The sequence below is a fragment of the Macrobrachium rosenbergii genome, chromosome 48, assembly GCF_040412425.1.
Source record: "Macrobrachium rosenbergii isolate ZJJX-2024 chromosome 48, ASM4041242v1, whole genome shotgun sequence".
Lineage (NCBI taxonomy): Eukaryota > Metazoa > Arthropoda > Malacostraca > Decapoda > Palaemonidae > Macrobrachium > Macrobrachium rosenbergii.
This window is the reverse complement of record NC_089788.1, coordinates 1175502-1199501: the sequence shown is the minus strand read 5'-3', so window position 1 is coordinate 1199501 and position 24000 is coordinate 1175502. Positions and strand designations below refer to the sequence as shown.

Here is a 24000-nt window from a genome sequence, read left to right as displayed (position 1 = left end):
TTCCATCAAATTTGACAGTTACATAGAAATCTGCCTCCCATCAAGTTTGACAGTTACATAGAAATTTGTCTTCCATCAAGTTTGACAGTTACATAGGAAATTTGTCTTCCATCAAGTTTGACAGTTACATAGGAAATTTGTCTTCCATAAAATTTGACAGTTACATAGGAAATCTGCCTCCCATCAAGTTTGACAGTTACATAGGAAATTTGTCTCCCATCAAGTTTGACAGTTGAAATTTGTCTTCCATCAAGTTTGACAGTCACATAGGAAATTTGTCTCCCATCAAGTTTGACAGTTGAAATTTGTCTTCCATCAAGTTTGACAGTTACATAGGAAATTTGTCTCCCATCAAGTTTGACAGTTGAAATTTATCTTCCATCAAGTTTGACAGTCACATAGGAAATTTGCTTCCCATTTACTTTGACAGTTACATAGGAAACTTGTCTCCCACCAAATCTGAAACTTACACAGGAAAGTCAGTTTCCACAGACTGCCCTAATTGAAAAGAGAGTGAAAACTTTGACAACTTCTTCACAGACCCATTTCCGGGATGTTTAATATTCTATCTCATACTGGACTGACAGCGACCCACTTAACCCAATTTCCAGTAATTACCTGTCCGCCGTCATTCGCTCGCTGCGTGTAAATAATTCTGCGGCTTATCCAGCATTCAGTTCCCCTTCGTTATTTATGTGGCATCCCACTTCGGTAGGGAGGGGGAGAGAGATACATATACATACCACAGGTGATTTGTCGATTATCAAAGCTTCGATTTAGAATGAGATGACGGTGTTTATGCTTTTAGTTTTTATACGTTTTGCAAAGGTCGAAGGGGAACTGATTTTCAAATGATTAATTCCATATATATATATATATATATATATATATATATTATATATGTGTGTGTGTGTGGGGGGGGGGAAAGGCTCTCTTAAAAATGGAGAGAAGGACAGAAGGCATTTCTCCTTTTTTTTTTTCCTTCGGTCAAATTGGGTGGTTTGGTGGGAACAGGATTCGACAAAACCCGGAACTTGGGATGAATATTCTTTCTGTTTTCCTCTAAAACCATGAGTTGTGGTTTGGGTCTAAGATGGGTGGGGATGGGCGGGGTTTGGGCCTCTTCCAGGGTAGATGGGTGGGGAAGCTGTCCTTACTGATTACATAAAGCTTTGCATAATCTCTCTCTCTCTCTCTCTCTCTCTCTCTCTCTCTCTCTCTCTCTCTCTCTCTCTCTCTCTCTCTCTCTCTTTAATAACTTCTGTTAACATGATTGGATCACTGTCAGCAACTTGATCTCACCAGAAAGAAAGAGAACTAAGGCCAATCCTACAGTTAAATATGTACCTGCTGGTTAGTCGAGTATGTTGGTCTATAATCATAGTGTAGAATGGCACAGGGCTACTAGCATTCCAGTCCAGGAATAGGCTCTAACTGGAATTGGTATGTTGGTGTTCATTCATACTTTTGATTATTCCCTGAATACAGTATGTTATGTATCAGATCTTTTCTAACTGGCCTACATATTCGATTAATTCAGGCGTGGTTTATGCCATTAATTTTTTTAATAACTGAATATTCAGAGAAGGAAAATCTTCCTGGACAATACTTCCTCATTTCACTGTCAGCCTTATCCCACGGAAGCATCTGCCAGAGATTCATCTCTTTTTAGACAGAGTGGTTCGTGGTGGTAGGTTTTGTTTCCAAATAGTAGCAGCTATGACTTGGGAGAACTCAGTAACTATATATATATATATATATATATATATATATATATATATATATATATATATATATATATATATATATATATATATATATAGAGAGAGAGAGAGAGAGAGAGAGAGAGAGAGAGAGAGAATATATATCTTTTTCCGAGCACTGAGCGTGAGTCTTCAATTTACTGCAATATTTTGGCGTCCAAGTCCTCACATTCGAAATCGCCTCATGAATTATTCATTTTCTTTCTCCTGAGATTCCAAAGAAAATTAATATCACGCAGACTTTCTGATTCAAACCACCGGGATCCTGCAACTTCCGAAAAACACGTTTTCGGAGAGTTTTCAAATAAGGGCGGGTCTCGAAAACTTGCCTGAGATACGCAGGCGAGTTTGCTGTGTGTGAGAGTTTGTGTTGGGAATCTCTGCTGAATTTGCCATGGATATATAGCTATATATACTGTATATATATGTATGTATGAATGTGAAATATTTTCTGTTAAAACAGAATTACATCTAATAAATGAGCCCAATGAAACGCTAAAAGGTAGAAAGTTAATGCTACTGTATATATTTCGGAGAAAACTGTGTCCCTCAGCAGGCAAGTCGAGGGAGACAATTGTTCTCCGAAATATGTAGCATTAACTTTCTATCTTCTAGCGTTTTATATATATGTATATCTAAAACATGTTAGAGGTGGGTTGATATCGATTCTAATTACAAATTCCTGAGTTCGACAGTGATTTGTAGGTGGGAGTCGGTATCAGCTTTTCCCTCCCTCGATGGCTGTGTGGTTTAAGGCGTCACTGTAGTCCTGAGTTCTTGTTCTTCCTTGGTTCGAGCCCACGAGACGACGAGCTTATTATCAACTAAAAAATTCCCCTTCGGGTAAAATATATGAAAATATGTTATTTCTGCGGTAGAGCGAATTGGATATTAAAGGACGTTTGAAGCTTAATGCTTATGGACTGTGGAACTGTTATCCTTGTATTTTATTAGTTTACTTACACTTTTATCTTTTGTTTATTGATTTGTTAATTTACTTTTCTTTCCTGATAACCGATTTCCTCTCTGTGCATTTCCTATTACCTTCTGTTACTGCTTTCTAATGAATACCATGTTCTTTGGAAGCTTGAATTTTAAGTCAGTGGCCCTTGTGGTGGGCTTGTTACATATGGATGGGGTTAATCTTGTGATTAATAATAATAATAATAATAATAATAATAATAATAATAATAATAATAATAATAATAATAATAATAATAATAATAATAAAAATAATAATAAAAATAATAATAATGATAATAATTATAAAAATAAATGATTCCAAGAATATTAAAAAAGTAATAATAATAATAATAATAATAATAATAATAATAATAATAATAATAATAATAATAATAATAATAATAATATTAAATAAATAATGTAAAAGTAAAAGATCGCAAGATTATTAGAAAAAGTAAAAATTAATAATAATAAAAAATAATAATAATAAAATAATAATAATAATAATAATAATAATAATAATAATAATAATAATAATAATAATAATAATAATATAAAAGTAAAAATCCCAAGAATATTAAAAAAAAAAGTGTCCACACCATTAATCCGATTCGTCTTCCTTAAAAATCCTATCGCATGGCTTCCCATTTCCATGGAATTCTGTCCCTTGTAAAGATACCAATCTTTGGTCTCCTAGCTGACAGACGACTTGTAGGTACCCCCCCCCCACCCCCACCCCCGTCTCTCCTTAATTCCTGTTGCCAAGTCTGTCCACCGTCTCTTCTTCTCCCCCTTTCTCTCCTCCTTCGGTAAAAAGAAGGAAAGGGGAGAACGGAGAGTGAGAGAGAAATGCGTTTTGATTTTTTTCGGGGAATTTCTGGCAAATATTTCTAGGTTCCTTCCGCAGTTTGTTCAGTTGGCTTTCATTTTTTGTCTTCGTAATTTATTTTAGCTTTTTTCAGTGTTTTATTGTTTGATTCTTCCGTTTCATTGCGTTTTATATCGTAAAGTTCCTTCTCTTAAATCGCTTGAGGTCCAGTTAAGTTTTTATTGTCTAGTGAAAATTCCTATTTCTTAGTTTTCTTTTCACTCTTCATTCAGATTTTACTGTCGAATACAAATTCCGATTGATTATTTTTCTCTTCAATAATATTTTTTAATATTTATTTGGTTTACTATTTCTTTTTCTAGCATTTTATTTCGTAAACTCCCGTCTCTTCAATCGCTTGAGGTCCAGTTAAGTTTTTACTGTCCAATACAAGTTCCTATTTGTTATTATTCTCTTCATTCACACTTCTTCATATTTTTGCATTGTTTTATTTGATTTAGTCTTTCTTCTTATTCCGTTTTATTTCGTAAATTTCCTTTCTCTTAAATCGCTTGAGTCCAGTTCAGATTTTGTTGTCTGTTGCAAATTCCTATTTCTTCCTATTTCTTACCATTATCTTCATTCTCTTTTAACATTTCATTAATACTTCATGGGTTCTTATGGTTAAGTGATTTATGTTTCTCTTTGAGGACAAAATATTTTTTATTTCTTAGTTTTTCATTAATTTTGTGGACGTTATTCTTAAAAAATTAATTCAATAAATCCTAGTCTTCCACATCTTGAATATTTTGGGTTAATCTTCCCAAATCATTAACAGCTGAGTCCATTTGTATTCTGTAGAGTGTAATGTAGGATACGGAGACTTTACGTCTATTGACTACAAATAGATAAAAAATTCTATTTAATATTGTAGATACCTTAGTGATGTCCCATAGTGTGAATTCTATTTGAATTTATGTCTATTGACTACAAATAGATGAAAAATTCCATTTCATATTGAAAATACCTCAGTGATATCCACAATGTGAATTCCATTTTATTATTATTTAGACCATAAAGAATTCATGTCTCTTGACTGCACATAGTTAAAAAAAATTCCATTTCATATTGAAAATACCTCAGTGATATTCCACAATGTGAATTCCATTCAATTATTATTTAGACCACGAAGAATTTATGAATTGAATTGAACTGAATATAGAATTTAGGTCAAAGGCCAAGCACTGGGACCTATGAGGTCATTCACTGCTGAAACGGAAATTGACGGAAGGTTTTGAAAGGTGTAACAGGAGGAAAACCTCAAAGCAGTTGCACTATGAATCAATTGTTAGGAGAGGGTTGAGGAGAGTAAGATGGAAGAAAGAGAATATGAAAGGAGGTACAGTAAAAGGAACGAAAGGGGTTGCAGCTAGGGGCCTAAGGAAGGCACGCTGCAAAGACCCTTAAGTAATGCCTACAGTGCACCGGATGAGGTGCACTGACTATATCCCCCTACGTGGACGAAGAATTTATGTCTTGATTGCACAAAGATAAAAAGAATTCTATTTCATATTGGAAATACCTCAGTGATATTCTACAGTGTGAATTATATTCAATTATTATTAAGAATACGAAGACTTTGTCTATTGACTGTACATAGATAAAAAAATTCTATTTCATATTGAAAATACCTCAGTGACATTCCACGCCTCGCCTATAACACTGCGCTTCTTCTCAGACAACCGACTCTCTCTCCCGATACCTCTTTTGAACCCTCCTCAAATAATAATTTCCCCTGGCATTAAAATTCTTCGTGCCCTCCCACCTCTGCTTGTCACGTTTCCAATTTTCTTTTGTCACCTCCTCCCCTCCTCCTCCTCCTCCTCCTCCTCCTCCTCCTCCTCCTCCTCCTCCTCCTCCTCCTCCTCTTTTTCCTCATTCCACTCCTTTGACCTCCAGAGATCGACATATTCCTTCATTGTCTAAGGTCCTCTGGGAAATCCATTGGATCTTTATGGTCGCGTCACGACCTCTTATATTCAGATTCCGAATCTGAGGGAGATGACCGTCTTTTGTTTTTTTTTTTTTTTTTTTGCTTTCTGAGTCCCCGTTTTCTATATGCGGTGCATTCATTGAGGAATTAGAGTCCTGAATGAATTATTATTATTATTATTATTATTATTATTATTATTATTATTATTATTATTATTATTATTATTATTATTATTAGCTCAAAGAATCCTAGAGAGAGCAAGAGATAAGGAAATTCATTAGCTCAAAGAATCAGAGAGAGAGAGAGAGAGAGAGAGAGAGAGAGAGAGAGAGAGAGAGAGAGAGAGAGAGAGAGAGAGAGAAGGAAATTCATTAGCTCAAAGAATCCTTGAGAGAGAGAAAGAGAGGGAGAGAGAGAGAGAGAGAGAGAGAGAGAGAGAGAGAGAGAGAGAGAGAGAGAGAGAGAGAGAGACTTAGAATGCTAGAATGCAGAGACACTGACGTACAATATTATTGTTCATGGTTCATTCAAATATATATTATATACATATATATACATATATTATACTGTATATATTATATATATATATATATGTATATATATATATATATATATATATATATATATATATATATATATATATATATATATATATATATATATATATATATATATATATATATTTCATATATATGTATATGTATATATATATATATATATATATATATATATATTTATATATATATATATATATATATATATATATATATATATATATATATATATATATATATATATATATATATATATATATAAAATAATCTTCAATTGTTTTTGCCTTTTCAGAAGATCTGCGCTGTCTCTCGATTTTGGTGAGTGTTAAAACATTAACATTTTATTGTTTTTAAATGAACCAAACTTTTTTTGGGAGTTTTATTATTACTGGGTTGTTTTTTTTTATGTTCTTCATTGTCAGTTATTTACTTATTCTTGTTTTCTTCCTGTTTATTTCTCTCTATTGTTTTACTTCAACTTTTCAGAAAATCTGAGGTATTGTTAATGTAACTTTTTTGCTATTTTTTATTTTATGTGACTGGTTTTCTTTATTATTATTATTATTATTATTATTATTATTATTATTATTATTATTATTATTATTATTATTATTTATGAGAAGTGTCACTAGATTTTGCTTTTTCTTTATTGGTCGTTATATTTTATTTTTTATAACTGGTTTTCTTTTATTATTATTATTATTATTATTATTATTATTATTATTATTATTATTATTATTATTATTATTATTACTTACGAAATCGTTTAATGTTAATATTCGTTAAATACACTTGTGTATAACTGTCATGTGCGTGTGTATGTATAAGTATTTGCAATAAATATTCATTAGAAATATTTTTGAAGAGCCCTGATGGGCCATTCGTGTGTATGTGTAAGTTCTGTGTGTGAATGTTGGGTTATGTATTTTTGTGTGTGTGTGTATGTTTTTGTGTGTGTGTATGTGTGTGCATTTTTTGTGTGTAGGTATAATTAATTAATATTCATTAAAGTGCTTTTGAAGTGCTTTAATGAGCCATTCAAATTTGTGTGTATGTACGTATTGTTTGTGAATTTGTGTATATGCATGTGTGCATGTATGTATAAACAACTAAACCCGGCAATATTGTAGAGAGAGAGACACGTTTATTTTTTTGCTTTCAATTAACTTTTGCTTGCTGATTGAAAGGCCACGCGCTTGAAGACTATTGCTTTTCAATGACTCCATTTAATACGATTGTTTGCTTGCAGTCACAAACTCAGGGAGGTATTCGATGTGCTTGTTTGCTTGCAGTCACAAACTTAGGGAGGAATTTGATGTGCATGTTTGCTTGCAGTCACAAACTCAGGGAGGGATTTTATGTGCTTGTTTGCTTGCAGTCACAAACTCAGGGAGGGATTTGATGTGCTTGTTTGCTTGCAGTCACAAACTCAGGGAGGGATTTGATGTGCTTGTTTGCTTGCAGTCACAAACTCAGGGAGGTATTTGATGTGCTTGTTTGCTTGCAGTCACAAACTCAGGAGGGATTTGATGTGCTTGTTTGCAGTCACAAACTCAGGGATGGATTTTTTGATGTTGCTTGTTTGCAGCAGTCACAAACTCAGGGAGGGATTTGATGTGCTTGTTTGCTTGCTCACAAACTGTTTGATGTGCTTGTTTGCTTGCAGTCACAAACTTAGGGAAGGATTTGATGTGCTTGTTTGCTTGCAGTCACAAACTCAGGGAGGGATTTGATGTGCCTGTTTGCTTGCAATCACAAACTCAGAAAGAAGGTATCTGGTGGCGAGTGCTTTCGAGTCGTTATCAGCGGGAAGTTTTGCTTCTATATTTAAACTTCAGTTTAAAAAAAAAAGCAGTTATTCATGTCTTGACGTTTTGACACATTCCGGACATCGCAAAAGATACATACTTTCTTATAATGAAATTCCGATAAACTCTCATTATTCAGAGGAACGTCTTCCTCCCGTCAGGTTTAAAAAAAAAAAAAAATCACCCCGGGGGGCGGCTCCCCCCTTGGAAAAGAACCTCAAAAATCGAGAGAGTAATGTCGCAATTGGTAATAACTCTCGAAAGACAATAAGAGGCGATTCGCATTCCCCCTTCAATAAGAATTGCTTCGTCCGACTGCGAAAGCAATTCCTTTTTATATTTCCATTTCATATTTCCATTAACCGAATCCGTCTTTTTCGGATTGAAGGGAACCAGGTGGGTTGTGTGCGTCGCTGGGAAGGGAGCGGGAATTATTGGAGCCGCTGGGAATGTCTTTTCAATATAACTTTTCCCCTGAGTGGTCGTATTTTTTCCCCCCTTTTTTTTCAATTTTTATCTTTTGGCTGTTAATCAGTTAAACACGTTCTAGTCATGTTGAATTGAATTCAGTACAGAATTTAGGCCAGAGGCCGAGCGCTGGGACCTATGAGGTCATTCAGCGCTGAAACGGAAATTGAGAGTAAAAGGTTTGAAAGGTGTAGCAGGAGGAAAATCTCAAAGCAGTTGCACTATGAATCAAGTGTTAGGAGATGGTTGAGGAAAGTAAGACGGAAGGAAGAGAATATGAATGGAGGAACAGTAAAAGGAACGAAACGGAAATTGACAGTAAAAGGTTTGAAAGATGTAACAGGAGAGGGTTGAGGAAAGTAAGACGGAAGAAAGAGAATATGAAAGGAGGTACAGCAAAAGAACGAAAGGGGTTGCAGCAGCTAGGGGTCTAAGGAAGGCACGCTGGAAAAGAACCTTAGGTAATGCCTACAGTGCACCGCATGAGGTGCACTGACGGCACTACCTCCCTAAGGGGTCTTGTTCTGTCACTGCTAGTTTATTCGGAGAAACAAATCCTCAGTTGTGTATTGGTACTACAAGTATATTTAACAATAAATCTCTACAGAGAGTCTTCGGAAATCTGTTCCATTCCCCTTTTGCAATCTCTAGTTTATTTATCTGTTATTTTTTATTTATTTATTTGCTCTGTTGTCTTTTTTTTTTATTTATTTACTGTGTTGTCTCGTCTTCAACGGTCAAGCGTTTTCTCAATATCTTTGCGTTCACAAAATTTTTATTTTTTTTTTTACACTTTTTGGTTGTTGATCAGTTAAACACTTTTTATTCATGTTACTGATTTATTTATTGATTTTTATTTGTTATTTATTTCCTGTGTTGTTTTGCCTCAAACGGTCGGAGATATTTTAAATTTCTATGCACTTACAAATCTCTCTCAGATCTCTCACTCTCTCTTATATATATATATATATATATATATATATATATATATATATATATATATATATATATATATATGTATATATATATATATATATATATATATATATATATATATATATATATATATATATATATATATATATATATATATATATATGTCGTCGTTGACAGACATATCCCATCTTTAAGAATACAATAAATACAAGAATCATTTGCGTCATTTTCCTTAAGGCAACAGATTCTACTAGGACAAATTGAGTCTTTTTTTTTTTTTATCAAATAACAGATTCTAGAACAAATGAAATGATTTTTGATCGAATAACGTTACCTTTTTCTTCCATATTTCACGCACATATATTTGCGAGTTCATATTCCCTAACCACTCCGATCGAAATTGGTCGATCCCTCGAATCGCCGGTTGGTTTTTCGAAAACGCGAATTTCGGCGCCGGAAGTTTCGGGCTAACAAGGCGACCCCTTAGGGCATAAAGTCAGTCAGTCGTGCCCTGGGCCAGGAAAAAGTGGAAACATCGTTACAGAGCAACAGCATCCGGGAGGAGGGACCACCTCTTTCACAGCGCCGAAAAACAAGATGGGTGGGGAAAAGGCGCTCTTAAAAATGGAGAGAAAGCCAGAAGGTTCTTTTCTTTTTTTTTTTTCCCGGTCAAATTGGGTGGTTTTTTGGGATAAATATTCCCTTCGTTTCTATTTGCCAAGTCCTTTAAGGGTCCTGGACGTAGGAATGGGTGGGGTGGGGTAGGGTAGGGAGTAGGGCGTAGGGGGTGTTCCTTTCTTGTATGTGTATATATATATATATATATATATATATATATATATATATATATATATATATATATATATATATATATATATATATATATATATATATATATATATATATATATATATATATATATATATATATATATATATATATATATATATATATATAATATATTTTATATACTTTCCCATATATATAAGACCCCTTGAAGGATTTAGCCAATAAAAATCAGAAGGGAATATTTATGGTTTGGTCAATTGTGTCCCCACCAAACCACCCAATTTGACCGAGAGAGAGAGAGAGAGAGAGAGAGAGAGAGAGAGAGAGAGAGAGAGAGAGAGAGAAATCCCTCCGGCCATCTCTCCATTTTTAAGAGCAGCTTTTTCCCCACCTTGTTTTTCGGCGCTGTGAAAGAGGTTGTTCCTCCTCCCGGATGTTGTTGCTCTGTAACGATGTTTCCCCCTTTTTCCTGGCCCAGGGCACGACTGACTTTCGGGGACTCCGGGGTCCTCTTGTTAGCCCAAAACTTCCGGCGCCGAAATTCGCGTTTTCGAAAAAGTTCGCATTCTTGACAGTAACTCAAATGGCGATGTATGCGCGCACATACATACATCTACGCTCACATACACACATACACATGTGTGTGTGTATATATATATATATATATATATATATATATATATATATATATATATATATATACACATGCATATATGGAATTAATATTGGCTCAGCTGACGATTCGAGAGATCGACCAGTTTCGATCAAGGTGGTAAAGGAATATGAACTCGCAAATGTACAGGAAATATGGAACGAAAAGGTAACATTATTCGATCAAAAAATCATTTCATCTGTTCCTGAATCTGTTGCCGTCAGGAACTGACGAAAAATTGTTCCTGTTTTGATTGTATATATATATATATATATATATATATATATATATATATATATATATATATATATATATATATATATATATATATATATTATATGTATGTATATATATATTATATAATATATACATATATCTATCTATCTATCTATCTATCTATTTATCTGTATATACATATTACATAATTTATCATTTTCTTCCAATCAGACAAAGATCAAAATGGGTTAAACAACAATTAAGAGGATTCAAAAATTCCGAGAAGATCTAATTCGAAAACCTTCTCGATAAAAAAAGATAAAAAAAAGAGAGAGAGAGACAAGAGCTGTTTTGATATAACGACCTCCATCTATATCATCCTGCCAGGTATAACGGCATTTTCCTCGATGCCGGATCCCATAAGCTGTCCTTTCGCGAGTGAGTTACGACCTGTAGGAAGCCAAAGACGACCTCTTTCCTCGGATAATGGGGTCGTGTCTGTTTGATTATGCACTCTTTAGTACGTGCCTGTGTTATTATTATTATTATTATTATTATTATTATTATTATTATTGAGAAGATGAACCCTATTCGTATGGAACAAGCCCACCACAGGGGCCACTGACTTGAAATTCAGGCTTCCGTATTATGGCGATCATTTGAAAGAATAAGAGAAGGTATTATTATTATTATTATTATTATTATTATTATTATTATTATTATTATTATTATTATTATTATTATTATTCAGAAGATGAACCTTATTCAGTCTACGTCTCTGTTATGATAATAATAATAATAATAATAATAATAATAATAATAATAATTATTATAATATTATTATTATTATTATTATTATTATTATTATTATTATTATTATTATTATAATCATTATTAATTATTGGAGAAGCAAATTCACAGTTATGTATATGTACACATATTTTAAAGATAAATCAATATAGATAGCTTTCAAACTTGTTCAAAAGCTATCTGTATTGATTTATCTTAAAAATATACGTACATATACATAACTGTGATTTGCTTCTCCATTTTAAGACTCGTGCTACTACTGATTTTTTAATTATTATTATTATTATTATTATTATTATTATTATTATTATTATTATTATTATTATTATTATTATTATTATTATTACTGAGAAGATGACCCATATTCATAGGGGCCACTGACTTGAAGTCCAGCTTCCAAAGAGTATTAAGGTGTTCATTAGGAAGAAAGGTATTATTATTATTATTATTATTATTATTATTATTATTATTATTATTATTATTATTATTATTATTATTATTATTCAGAAGATGAACCCTGTTTATATGGAACAAGCCCACCACAGGGTCCACTGACTTGAAATTCAATCTTCCAAAGACAGGATGGAGTTTATTTGAAAGAATTAACAGATTGCAACAGGAAATGCACAAAGGAGAGACCAGTTATTGGAAACGAAAAAGTAAATTAAGAAATTAATAAATAAGTAGATAAAAATGTAGGACAATTATTAAAGTACAAGAAATGAGGATATGAAGTGTCCTGTGATAGATACAGGTAGACTTCATAAGACCTGGAGAGATTAGCCATCTGGTTCCTTTAGCCAATGTCATTTCTCTCCCATAAGTACATAATATTACAGGAAATTACATGAAATTATAAAATTACTTGAAATTTCCATAGAAATTACATGAAATTTAAGTGAAAATTACTACATTAAATTTGCATGAAATTACATTGAATTTACAGAAAATTACATTAAGTTTACATCAAATTTGCATGAAATTACATGAAAATTACATGAAATTTACTTGACCTTCCTTGAATTATATGAAATTTACATAGTAATTGCGTGAATTTATATTAAAATTACATTCACCTTGCATGAAATTTACATAAAATTATATGAAATTTCCATGAAAATTACAAGAAATTTCCATGAACTTTACATATTAATTACATGAAATTTACGCAACAATCACATGAAATTACATGAACTATACATAACATTTACATGAAATTACATGAAATTTACACAACAGTTACATGAAAATACAAGAAATTTATATAACAATTACATGAAATTACATTAAATTTACATGAAAATACATGAAATTTAAATAACAATTACATGAAATTACATTAAATTTACATGAAATGACATTAAATTTCCGTGTAAATTACATGAAAATTACATGAAATACGTAAAATTTACACAAAATTACATAAAATTTACATACAAATTACGTGAAATTCACTTGGCTTGTGTTGACCTGAGTAATAAATGATGTATCTGGTAGTATATATATACAGTATATATATATATATATATATATATATATACATACACACACACACACACACACACACACACACACATATATATATATATATATATATATATATATATATATATATATATATATATATATATATATATATATATATATTAAAACATTTTTTCAAACCAACTGACCCACTCTTTTATTTTTATTTTTAACTACTTCTTCTTCATCTTCTTCTTCTTCTTCAACACTGAACCCACCTCAAAATATCAAAGTAAGAAAATTCGGTATAGTTTCGCTAAGGGGGTCGGGGGGACGGTGAGGTGGAGGGGGGGGGAGATTTTACGATCAGAGGCCACCAAAATGTGAGCTGGATGAAGATAGGCAGGTTCTCTCTCTCTCTCTCTCTCTCTCTCTCTCTCTCTCTCTCTCTCTCTCTGGTATCGATGAGGAGCGAATCCTTGCATAATGGATCAGGTTTGGCTTTTAGAGGGAGGGCGTGATAGAAAAATAAAAGAGAAAATACAAAAATAAAAGGAAAAAGAATTTATGGGCTGACTTTCACGTCCCTGCATTTTTATGCTTAACTTTTTTTATTATTTTTATTATTATTATTATTTCTGGAATGCCTGACGTGAAGTTCTTCTTTTGAATTGTTTTAGGCAGTGACATCTTTTGAATTAAGTATATCAAATCTGGTGGAAGTATACAGCAATGAATACAGATATTAATACAAAAATCTGGTGAAAGTATACAGTAATGAATACAGAGATAATACAAAACTTTGGTGGAAGTGTACAGCAATTGATACAAACATATTATTACAAAAATTTGGTGGAAGTATACAACAATTAATACAGAGATATTAATAAAAAAATTTATGGAAGTATACAACAATTAATACAGAGATATTAATACAAAAATCTGGTGGAAGTATACAGCAATTAATACAAAGATATTAATACAAAAATTTTGTGGAAATTTACAGCAATTAATAAAAAAAATTGGTGGCAGGACACAGCAATTAATACAGAGATATTAATACAAAAATCTGGTGGAAGTATACAGCAATTAATACAAAGATATTAATACAAAAATTTTGTGGAAATTTACAGCAATTAATAACAACAATTTGGTGGCAGGACACAGCAATTAATACAGAGATATTAATACAAAAATCTGGTGGAAGAATACAGCAATTGATTCAAAGATATTAATGCAAAATTTTGGTGGCAGTTTACAGCAATTGATTCAAAGATATTAATGCAAAAATACAAAGATATTAATACAAAAATCTGGCGGAAATATACAGCAATAAACGCAATGACACTGAAAATACCAACAGACATATTCACTCATATCTCTATATATATATATAAAAACCACCTGTTGTTATTTCTTCAACGCTTTGCATGAAGTTTCTATTTTGAATTAATCTCAAGGAATGCGGATTGAAACACGTCATCTGATGACGCACAATGAATTTGAATTATAAACAACAAGGGAAGAAATACAAGGACTCGGAAATTCTAGCACACTCTGAAAGCCCCCAAGTAGGGAAGGAGATGGTTGAGATATAACTGACAGTTGTATGTGCGGTCCAGAAGGGGGAATCAAATCAACCTGAGGAGAATTTTAGGGAAGAATCTACCCCTAGGAGAGAGAGAGAGAGAGAGAGAGAGAGAGAGAGAGAGAGAGAGAGAGAGAGAGAGAGAGAGAGAAAAATCCGTGTGTGTGTGTGTGTGTGTGTGTGTGTGTGTTCTCTCTCTCTCTCTCTCTCTCTCATTTGCTGGAACCTTTCGGATGTGAATGGAATACAACTGAGAGGAAAAGAGAGAGAGAGAGAGAGAGAGAGAGAGAGAGAGAGAGAGAGAGAGAAATCCCTTCTCTCTCTCTCTCTCTCTCTCTCTCTCTCTCTCTCTCATTTGGTGGAACCTTTCGGATGTGAATGGAATACAACTGAGAGGAAAAAGCCCTTTCTCTCTCTCTCTCTCTCTCTCATTTGCTGGAACCTTTCGGATGTGAATGGAATACAACTGAGAGGAAAAGCCCTTGTGTGTGTGTGTGAGAGAGAGAGAGAGAGAGAGAGAGAGAGAGAGAGAGAGAGAGAGAGAGAGAGAGAGAGAGAGAGAGAAATCCTCTTTCTTTCTTTCTCCCATTTGCTGGAACCTTTCGGATGTGACTGGAATACAATTGAGAGGAAAGAGGAAAGAGGGAGGGAGGAAAAGGGGAATTGGAATTCGACGAAGACAGCACATTCATGGGAATCTAAACAACGGGAAGACAATATCCTTTTTCCTGTGGTCGTGAGTGACAGGTGTGGTGGAGACGTGAATGACTGAATGTTAGAGGAGACAGACAGCGTTTTGCTTGTCAGGTGTACTGTCCTGTATAATAATAATAATAATAAATAATAATAATAATGTGTCCAGTGGGAACTTTCCATATGAATAGGGTTCATCTTCTGAATAATAATAATAATAATAATAATAATAATAATAATAATAATAATAATAATAATAATAATGGCCCCTGTGGTGGGCTTGTTCCGTATGAATAGGGTTCATCTTCTGAATAATAATAATAATAATAATAATAATAATAATAATAATAATAATAATAATAATAATAATAATAATAATAAATAATAATAATTATTATTATTATTATTATTATTATTATTATTATTATTATTATTATTATTATTATTATCATCATCTATATCCGCCCATCTTTTGAAGGCAACTGGAAAGCATTCACGGACCTTTAAACCAAATCACCTACGTGACCTCTTCCAGCACTGGAAATACATCTTCCAGTTCCTACAGGCAATAAACCACGCCTGGCGTGACAGTTTTACGGGTTCCAGCGTTCCAGAGTTCCGTATGCGTTCCAGGATGATATACTTATATACTTCGGAGAGAGGGTGCCACTATTTTTTTTTCTATTCCATTTGAGAAGGGGAGACTAAAGCCTCTTTTAAAATTTTTCCCTGTTTATTCAGGTTGTTTAGAGGTGATTAATGGTAGAAAGATTGTTAATAGGTTTTGGGAGGGGCGTTAATTGTTCAACTGAATGGGATTCATTGTCCATTTCTAGATCTATTTTTTTTTATAGTCTCGTATTTATTTATTTATTTTTTTTTTTCCTTACATCGTCTCTGATTTCAAACACGCAAAACGGGTCGTGGGAGATGACATTTTCCTGATTTTAGTAATGAATTAAAATTTCTGCTTCAAAACTTGGCTTCAGAATCGGTTGAGCTAATATTACCCCATACCAATTTTACGTTTTTATTCTTTTTGGTTATGTATTCATACATGTATGAATACATACATACATATATACATATATAATATATATATATATAGATATTTATTTATTTATGTATTTATATATACGTATGTATGTTGTCTGTATATAAGTATGTATGTATTATATATATACTTATATACATAAATAAATAAATATACATATATTTATATATATGTATGTTTGTAGCATACAAGTATATACATACATACATACATACATACATACATACATACATACATACATACATACATACATACATACATATACATATATATAAATATATATGTATATTCATTTATTTATTTATATATTTATTTATATATACAAGTACGTATATGTATATTATATACATACATATATAATATACATACACATCTCTGCCGTACGACTCTTTCGGAGCCGGCAGCGGAAAGTATCTCACTCGAAATGATTCACTGCCGAAACTAACCGATATAAAGCGGCGGTATATCATTGTTTTCCGATGCCTCGCAATAAATTTCTATATGTTCCGCCATTATTGCGTTTCCATTTTTCATCTGACAGGGCATTATAGAGTTGAAGCCGCGAGTCAGATGTGATAGAGCGCGTTCTATTATGAACGGTGTATGATATGTATTAATTTGCATGTGTGTGTGTGTATATATATATATATATATATATATATATATATATATATATATATATATATATATATATATATATAGAGAGAGAGAGAGAGAGAGAGAGAGAGAGAGAGAGAGAGAGAGTTTATCTTTACCAAATATATACTGCAAGATGTAAAAGAAATGGCAAATAGCCTAGCTCATATATATATATATATATATATATATATATATATATATATATAAATATATATATATATATATATATATATATATATATATATATCTATATATATAAATATATATATATATATATATATATATATATATATATATATATATATATATATATATATATATATAAATATATAATATATATATACATATAAATATATATATATATATATATATATATATATATATATATATATATATATATATATATATATATATATATATATGTGTGTGTGTGTGTGTGTGTGTGTGTGTGTGTGTATGTGTGTATTACACACCTACATAATAAATAACTGGCATCCTCAAAGCCAAAAAGTACCCAACCCTTATCCTGTACATAAAACTGCTGCCTTCACAAGGACGTCAGCCTGGGTGCCTCCTTATCCCATACATAAGATTAACCTAGGAGATGGGACAACCTGTTGCTCACTCAGTATGTCCCTTAAATTTCACCTCCCCCCCCCCCCGTCTCTTTTAAAGGAGGGAATGGGTTTTGGGGGTGGGGAATCTCCGTTTAAGTGCAGATAGAGGTCGGAAAGGGTTTTCAGAGAACCTCGCTTGTATGAATTCTTGGGACGATCTCGAGTCTTGATTTATGGCTTTGTCTGGGAGAGGTTTTCAGTTTGTATGGATTTTTCACAGGTACAAAGTCTTACTTGTCTCTCCATATGTATATATATATATATATATGTGTGTGTATATATATATATATATATATATATAAATTTATATTATATATATATATATAAATATGTATACTTATGTATATATATATATATATATATATATATATATATATATATATATATATATATATATATATATATATATAAATATGCTCGAAGTTCAAGAAAAATTTTGGCAAAGAATTTTTTTACATTTTAATTGTGAAGTATTGTTCTTCAGTTATTATCATTATTATTATTATTATTATTATTATTATTATTATTATTATTATTATTATTATTGTTATTATTATTATTATTATTATTATTATTATATTATTATTATTATTATTATTATTCAGAAGTTGAACCCTATTCATGTGGAACAAGCCCACCACAGGGGCCACTGACTGGAAGTTCAAGCTTCCGAAGAATATTATGGTGTTCACTGAAAATGTAATTGAAAGAAAGGAATAAATAAGAAATACAGAAAGAAGAGATCAATTATTAGAAAAGAAAAATTAACAAATCAATGAATAAATAGACAAAAATATAGTAAATTATTAAAATGCAAAGAGAATTGCTTTAGTGTTCTAATGCATTGTATTATTTTATACAAAGGTCCAAACATTCACATGGGACAAAGTGTAAGGAATAGATTTGTTATAGGTTAAATAAAAGACAACATTGAGATGAAAATAGGAAAATATGTTTAAAATTCTTTTAAGGTAACAACGACAACAGTACATGACTCTTTCAAGTATGGTTACAGAGCAATGATTGTAGCACCACACGCGTAATAAAAGCATGAGAGAGAGAGAGAGAGAGAGAGAGAGAGAGAGAGAGAGAGAGAGAGAGAGAGAGAGACAGGAGCAGAGATAGAGAGAGATAGAAAGGAGAGAGAGAAACAATGATAAGAGAGAGATAGATAGAAAGAAGGAGAGAGAGAAACTGATAAGAGAGAGAGAGAGAGAGAGAGAGAGAGAGATAGAAAGAGAGAGAGAAACAGACAGAGAGAGAGAGAGAGAGAGAGAGAGAGAGAGAGAGAGAGAGACAGTGATACAGACAGACAGACAGAGAGAGAAAGAGAGAGAAGAGAGAGACTGAGAGAGAAACAGACAGAGTAAGAGAGAGACTGAGACAGAGACAGAGAGAGAGAGAGAGAGAGAGAGAGAGAGAGAGAGAGAGAGAGAGAGAGAGAGAGTGTAATCAGCAAAGGGTCCGAAAACTCCCGGCGTGAAAGGCGGTGCTTTTGGGAAGAAGGGAAAATAGCAGCCATTTCTCACCTGTCCCTTTTTCTGATTGTAAATGATGGCGCCGCGAAGAAAATTCCTCCCCGAAATTATACTCCTTGACTTTTCTTACCGTGATGTAAATTGATCTAATCTATAATGCTGGTAGGCAGAGAGAGAGAGAGAGAGAGAGAGAGAGAGAGAGAGAGAGAGAGAGAGAGAGAGAGAGAGAGAGAGAGAGAGCGCATTGCATTAGGACTGAAACAGATTTGCTGCATGGTCAACAGAGTTATAAAAGGAAGAGGAACATAAGTGATTATATATTTATATATATATATATATATATACATATATATATATAAATATCAATCACTTGTACTGAGCTTCCTTACAAAGAACAACAGGACCTCATTGAAACAGAATGGTTACTGACAGAGATTTTATTCACGAAAGGCCACAAGCTTTCAAGGACTCTTCTGCCCCCATCGTACTGGACGATGGGGACAGATTAGTCCTTGAAAGCTTGTAAGTTTTGTGGGTAAAATACCTGTTAGACATAATTATATATATATATATATATATATATATATATATATATATATATATATATATATATATATATATATATATATATATATATATATATATATATATATATATATATATATATATACTGTATACACAATAAAGAAAACTATTTTCTATGAACATTCAATCTACAGTACCTTCCATCAACCAAAACAGTAAATTATATACCTAATGTTTGAGCGACTGCAGCTAGTTGCAACAAATGATTATTATTATTATTATTATTATTATTATTATTATTATTATTATTATTATTATTATTATTTTGAAGATGAACCCTATTCATGTGGAACAAGCCCATCAAAGGGGACATTCACTTGAAATTCAAGCTTCCAAAGAATATGGTGTTCATTCAAAAGAAGTAACAGAAGGTATTATTATTATTATTATTATTATTATTATTATTATTATTATTATTATTATTATTGAAAAGATGAACCCTATTCATATGGAACAAACCCACAAACGGGGCCATTGACTCGAAATTCAAGTTTCCAAAGAATATTATGGTGTCCATTCGAGCCTGTGGAGAACCCTAATATTTTAACACCTCCTGGGACCACCTATTTTGAGGAGCAAATGTCAGCAGCCGAGAAAAAATGTTTATGAAATACAAAATGCTCTACAAGTGTTTCCCCCCTCATAGCTTATTCTGTGCCTAGACCCGATTCATGTCGGGTTCCAGACACATTGTCTGGATGTTGTGTGAATGTTAATGAGGTAAGGAAGTGAGTGAGTGAGTGCCTGCCTCTACTTTCTGTAGAGGTAGACATTAGGTAGGTGTTCTTAGATGTTTACTTTTAACAGATGTGTATGTGTGTGTATATATATATATATATATATATATATATATATATATATATATATACAGTTTATAATATAGATATATTTATATTGATAAATGTATTTAAATACAATATATATATGTGTTTATATATTTTATTTTATAATATAGATCTATTTATATTGATAAATGTATATAAATACAATATATACATATGTTTATATATATTTATTTTATATATATAGATATATATCTATATTGATAAATGATATTAAATACAATAAATGTATTTATTATATAATATATATATATATATATATATATATATATATATATATATATATATATATATATATATATATATATATATATATATATAGCCGAATCACGAAAATATGGAACGTGATAAATATATAAATAAAGACAAAATCCACGAAGGAAAAAGAAACAATGGAGTGCAGCGAGGCCTTTCGACTGTCTGTCGTCCTTTACTTAACAGACTGAACAAGTATAAAAGTAAGTTTACAAAAACTCATATAAATGACAGATGGGGATTACAAAGAAAAAAAAATATGTACCAGGAATCCAACACAATTGAAGAATTAGTAGTTTCTCATGTTTACACTGATCAGTACCAGCAAATAACTACAAAGACTTTCTACAGAGACAGTAATCTACAGCTGTAGATTCCGTTAATTTCTCCAGGTAAGACACTGAACGACTACTAAATCGGTCTTGAGAGAGATTAAAAATTTTTCTGTTTCCAGTCAACCTCTTCTCAAAGTTCGTGTCAGGGGAGATTTGATTTATTGAATGTGCTTGGGAGATGTCCTGGCCAGGAGCTACCTGACGACGCCAGGAGGTTTGTATTGTGGGGATTCACACACACACACACACACACATATATGTATATTATATATTCATACATATATATATATGTGTATATATATATATTGTATGTATAATATGTATATATATATTTATTTATTTATTTATTATATATATATATATTATTTATTTATTTATTATATAGACATATATATATATATATATATATATATATTATACATATACATATACCTATATGTATGTATGTATGTATATATGTATGTGTGTACATATACATATATACATACATACATACATACAGTTATATATGTATGTGTGTACATGCATCCGCATGTGAAAAAGTAAATATTTACACATCATCATATGCGGAGCTCTTGATTATAAAAATAAAAAAAAAAATTCAAATTGACATTCACTTTTATGTCATAATAAATAGCTGCTCATCAGAATTCAGAATTAAACGCGCCGCGTATGATATTTCTAATCTAAATAAATCATCTCCGGTTTTAATAAGTTGTAAATTACGCCGCCTTAATTACGCAATGTTATTACAGCGGTGCCCAAAAAAATAAATAAATAAATGAAAAACTTGTAGAATTTTCATATGGATAAGGGCGATGATTTCCCAAGAGTGCGGAGCTGGGTAAATGTTGAGCAATTCCTGACTCAATACGGGCGAAAGTTAATTACCGAGTTTTTACTCTGCTCAGATAGCTCTCATCTCATCGCCTCCCAGACCGAAATTGTAATATTCGAAGAGGTTGTTTTGATTTTTTTTTTAAATGGATTAATTTATATTTTTCATATTTTAATTTTTTGCTTTACAATCAAGTGTGGGCAGTTCTTTTATTTATTTTTTTATTGCTTGTGTCAAATTTAATTTTTTTCTTTTGATATTTTATTCTTTTGATATTTTTCATATATTTTTTTTTGATGTGCAGTCAAGTGTGGCGTTTTCTTTTATTTATTTTTTATTGCTTGTGTCAAATTTATTTTTTTTCTCTACTTTGATAACTATATTTCAAGAGGTTGTTTTGATTGAAAAAAAGAGATTAATTTACATTATTCATATTTTTTCTTCTTTACAAAACTGTGTGACGCCTTCTTATATTTATTTTTTATTGCTTGTGTCAAATTTAATTTTTTTTTCTTTTGATATTTTTCATCGATTTGATGTACAGCCAAGTGTGGCACTTTCTTTGATTTATTTTTTATTTCTTGTGTCAAATTTAATTTTTTTTCCTCTGCTTAGATTACTTCATTTCATTTGCTCACAGACCGACATTGTATATTGAAAAGAGTGGTGTTGATTTTCTAGAATAAATTCATTTGATATTTTTCATATATTTTTTTTGATGTATAATCAAGTGCGATCTCTTCTTTTAGTTATTTTTTTATTTCTTGTGTCAGATTTATTTATTTCTTATTTTGGTCTCTCCAGTTCAAGAAGACATTTACCAATCCATTCGTTCAAATTATGGAAAAAATTGTAGACAGTCATTTAAGATTTCAAATAAATTACCTTTTTTTAACAGTTAATAGCCAGTTACATTTATGCATTCGTTGATTTGGTTATGGAAAGAACTGTAAACAGCCATTAAATATTTCACATGAATTACATTTTTTTGACAGTCAATATCCAGTTACATTAAAGCGTAAATTACGGTATTTTTCCTTGAAGAAATAAAAAAAAATAAAAAGTCATTTAAAATTTCATATGAACTACATTTTTTTATAGTAAATACCCAGTTACATTCAAGCCTCAAGTACTGTATTTTTCCATGGAAAACTATTTCAAAATACGTCCGAATAAATATAGAAAACAATTAAGGAGAATAAAAACAAAACAGAAAAAAATAACGAATTACAAATAACCTCGCGAACGAGAATTCCATTTTTATAGTAAACACCCATTGACATTCAAGCCTCAAGAACTGAATTTTTCCACGAAGAAACAGTTCGAAAATACTTTCGAATAAACATAGAAAACAATAAAAAGAATAAAAAGAGAGGAAAAAAGGGATTACAAATAACCACGCGAACGAAAAAAATATAGGAAGTTCCGAATCCCGTGTAACTTACTGAACAGAATCCTTGTTATATGTAGATATTTTTTACCCATTTTTTCTATTAACTTTTACATTCCTCTTCGGAAAAAAATGGGCAAAGCAGATCTGATTCACTTTGGGTGGTCTTTGCCTCAAGAAATATTCGGCCAGTATTCTCCCAGCGATGCTAAAAGTCCCAAGTGTGATTTATCGATGTGTTTTTATTTCGTTTAATGCGTATTTATCCAGGGCTGGGTTTTTGTTGGTTATTTCGCGTCTCAAGGTGTCCCATTGCCCGTGATGTATGCAACTGGAAAAATGGCGAGCGTGTAAAAATGTGCCGTTTGTAGGGAGAGGTAGATTGATATTTCTTTGGTCTTATTGTGTAATACAGGCACGTGAGGCACATGTGGTACATACACATGTATATGTATGTATACA

At 31.6% G+C, this 24000-nt stretch overlaps 1 long non-coding RNA gene across 1 annotated transcript in view; it reads left to right on the top strand.

Annotated features, from left to right (window-relative positions):
• The window catches only part of LOC136831166 (uncharacterized), a 412738-nt gene that overhangs the window by 85326 nt on the left and 303412 nt on the right, over positions 1-24000 (top strand). Inside the window, exon 4 of the long non-coding RNA XR_010850788.1 lies at positions 6374-6399. This is a non-coding gene — a long non-coding RNA (uncharacterized lncRNA). The remainder of the gene's footprint in view (positions 1-6373; positions 6400-24000) is intronic.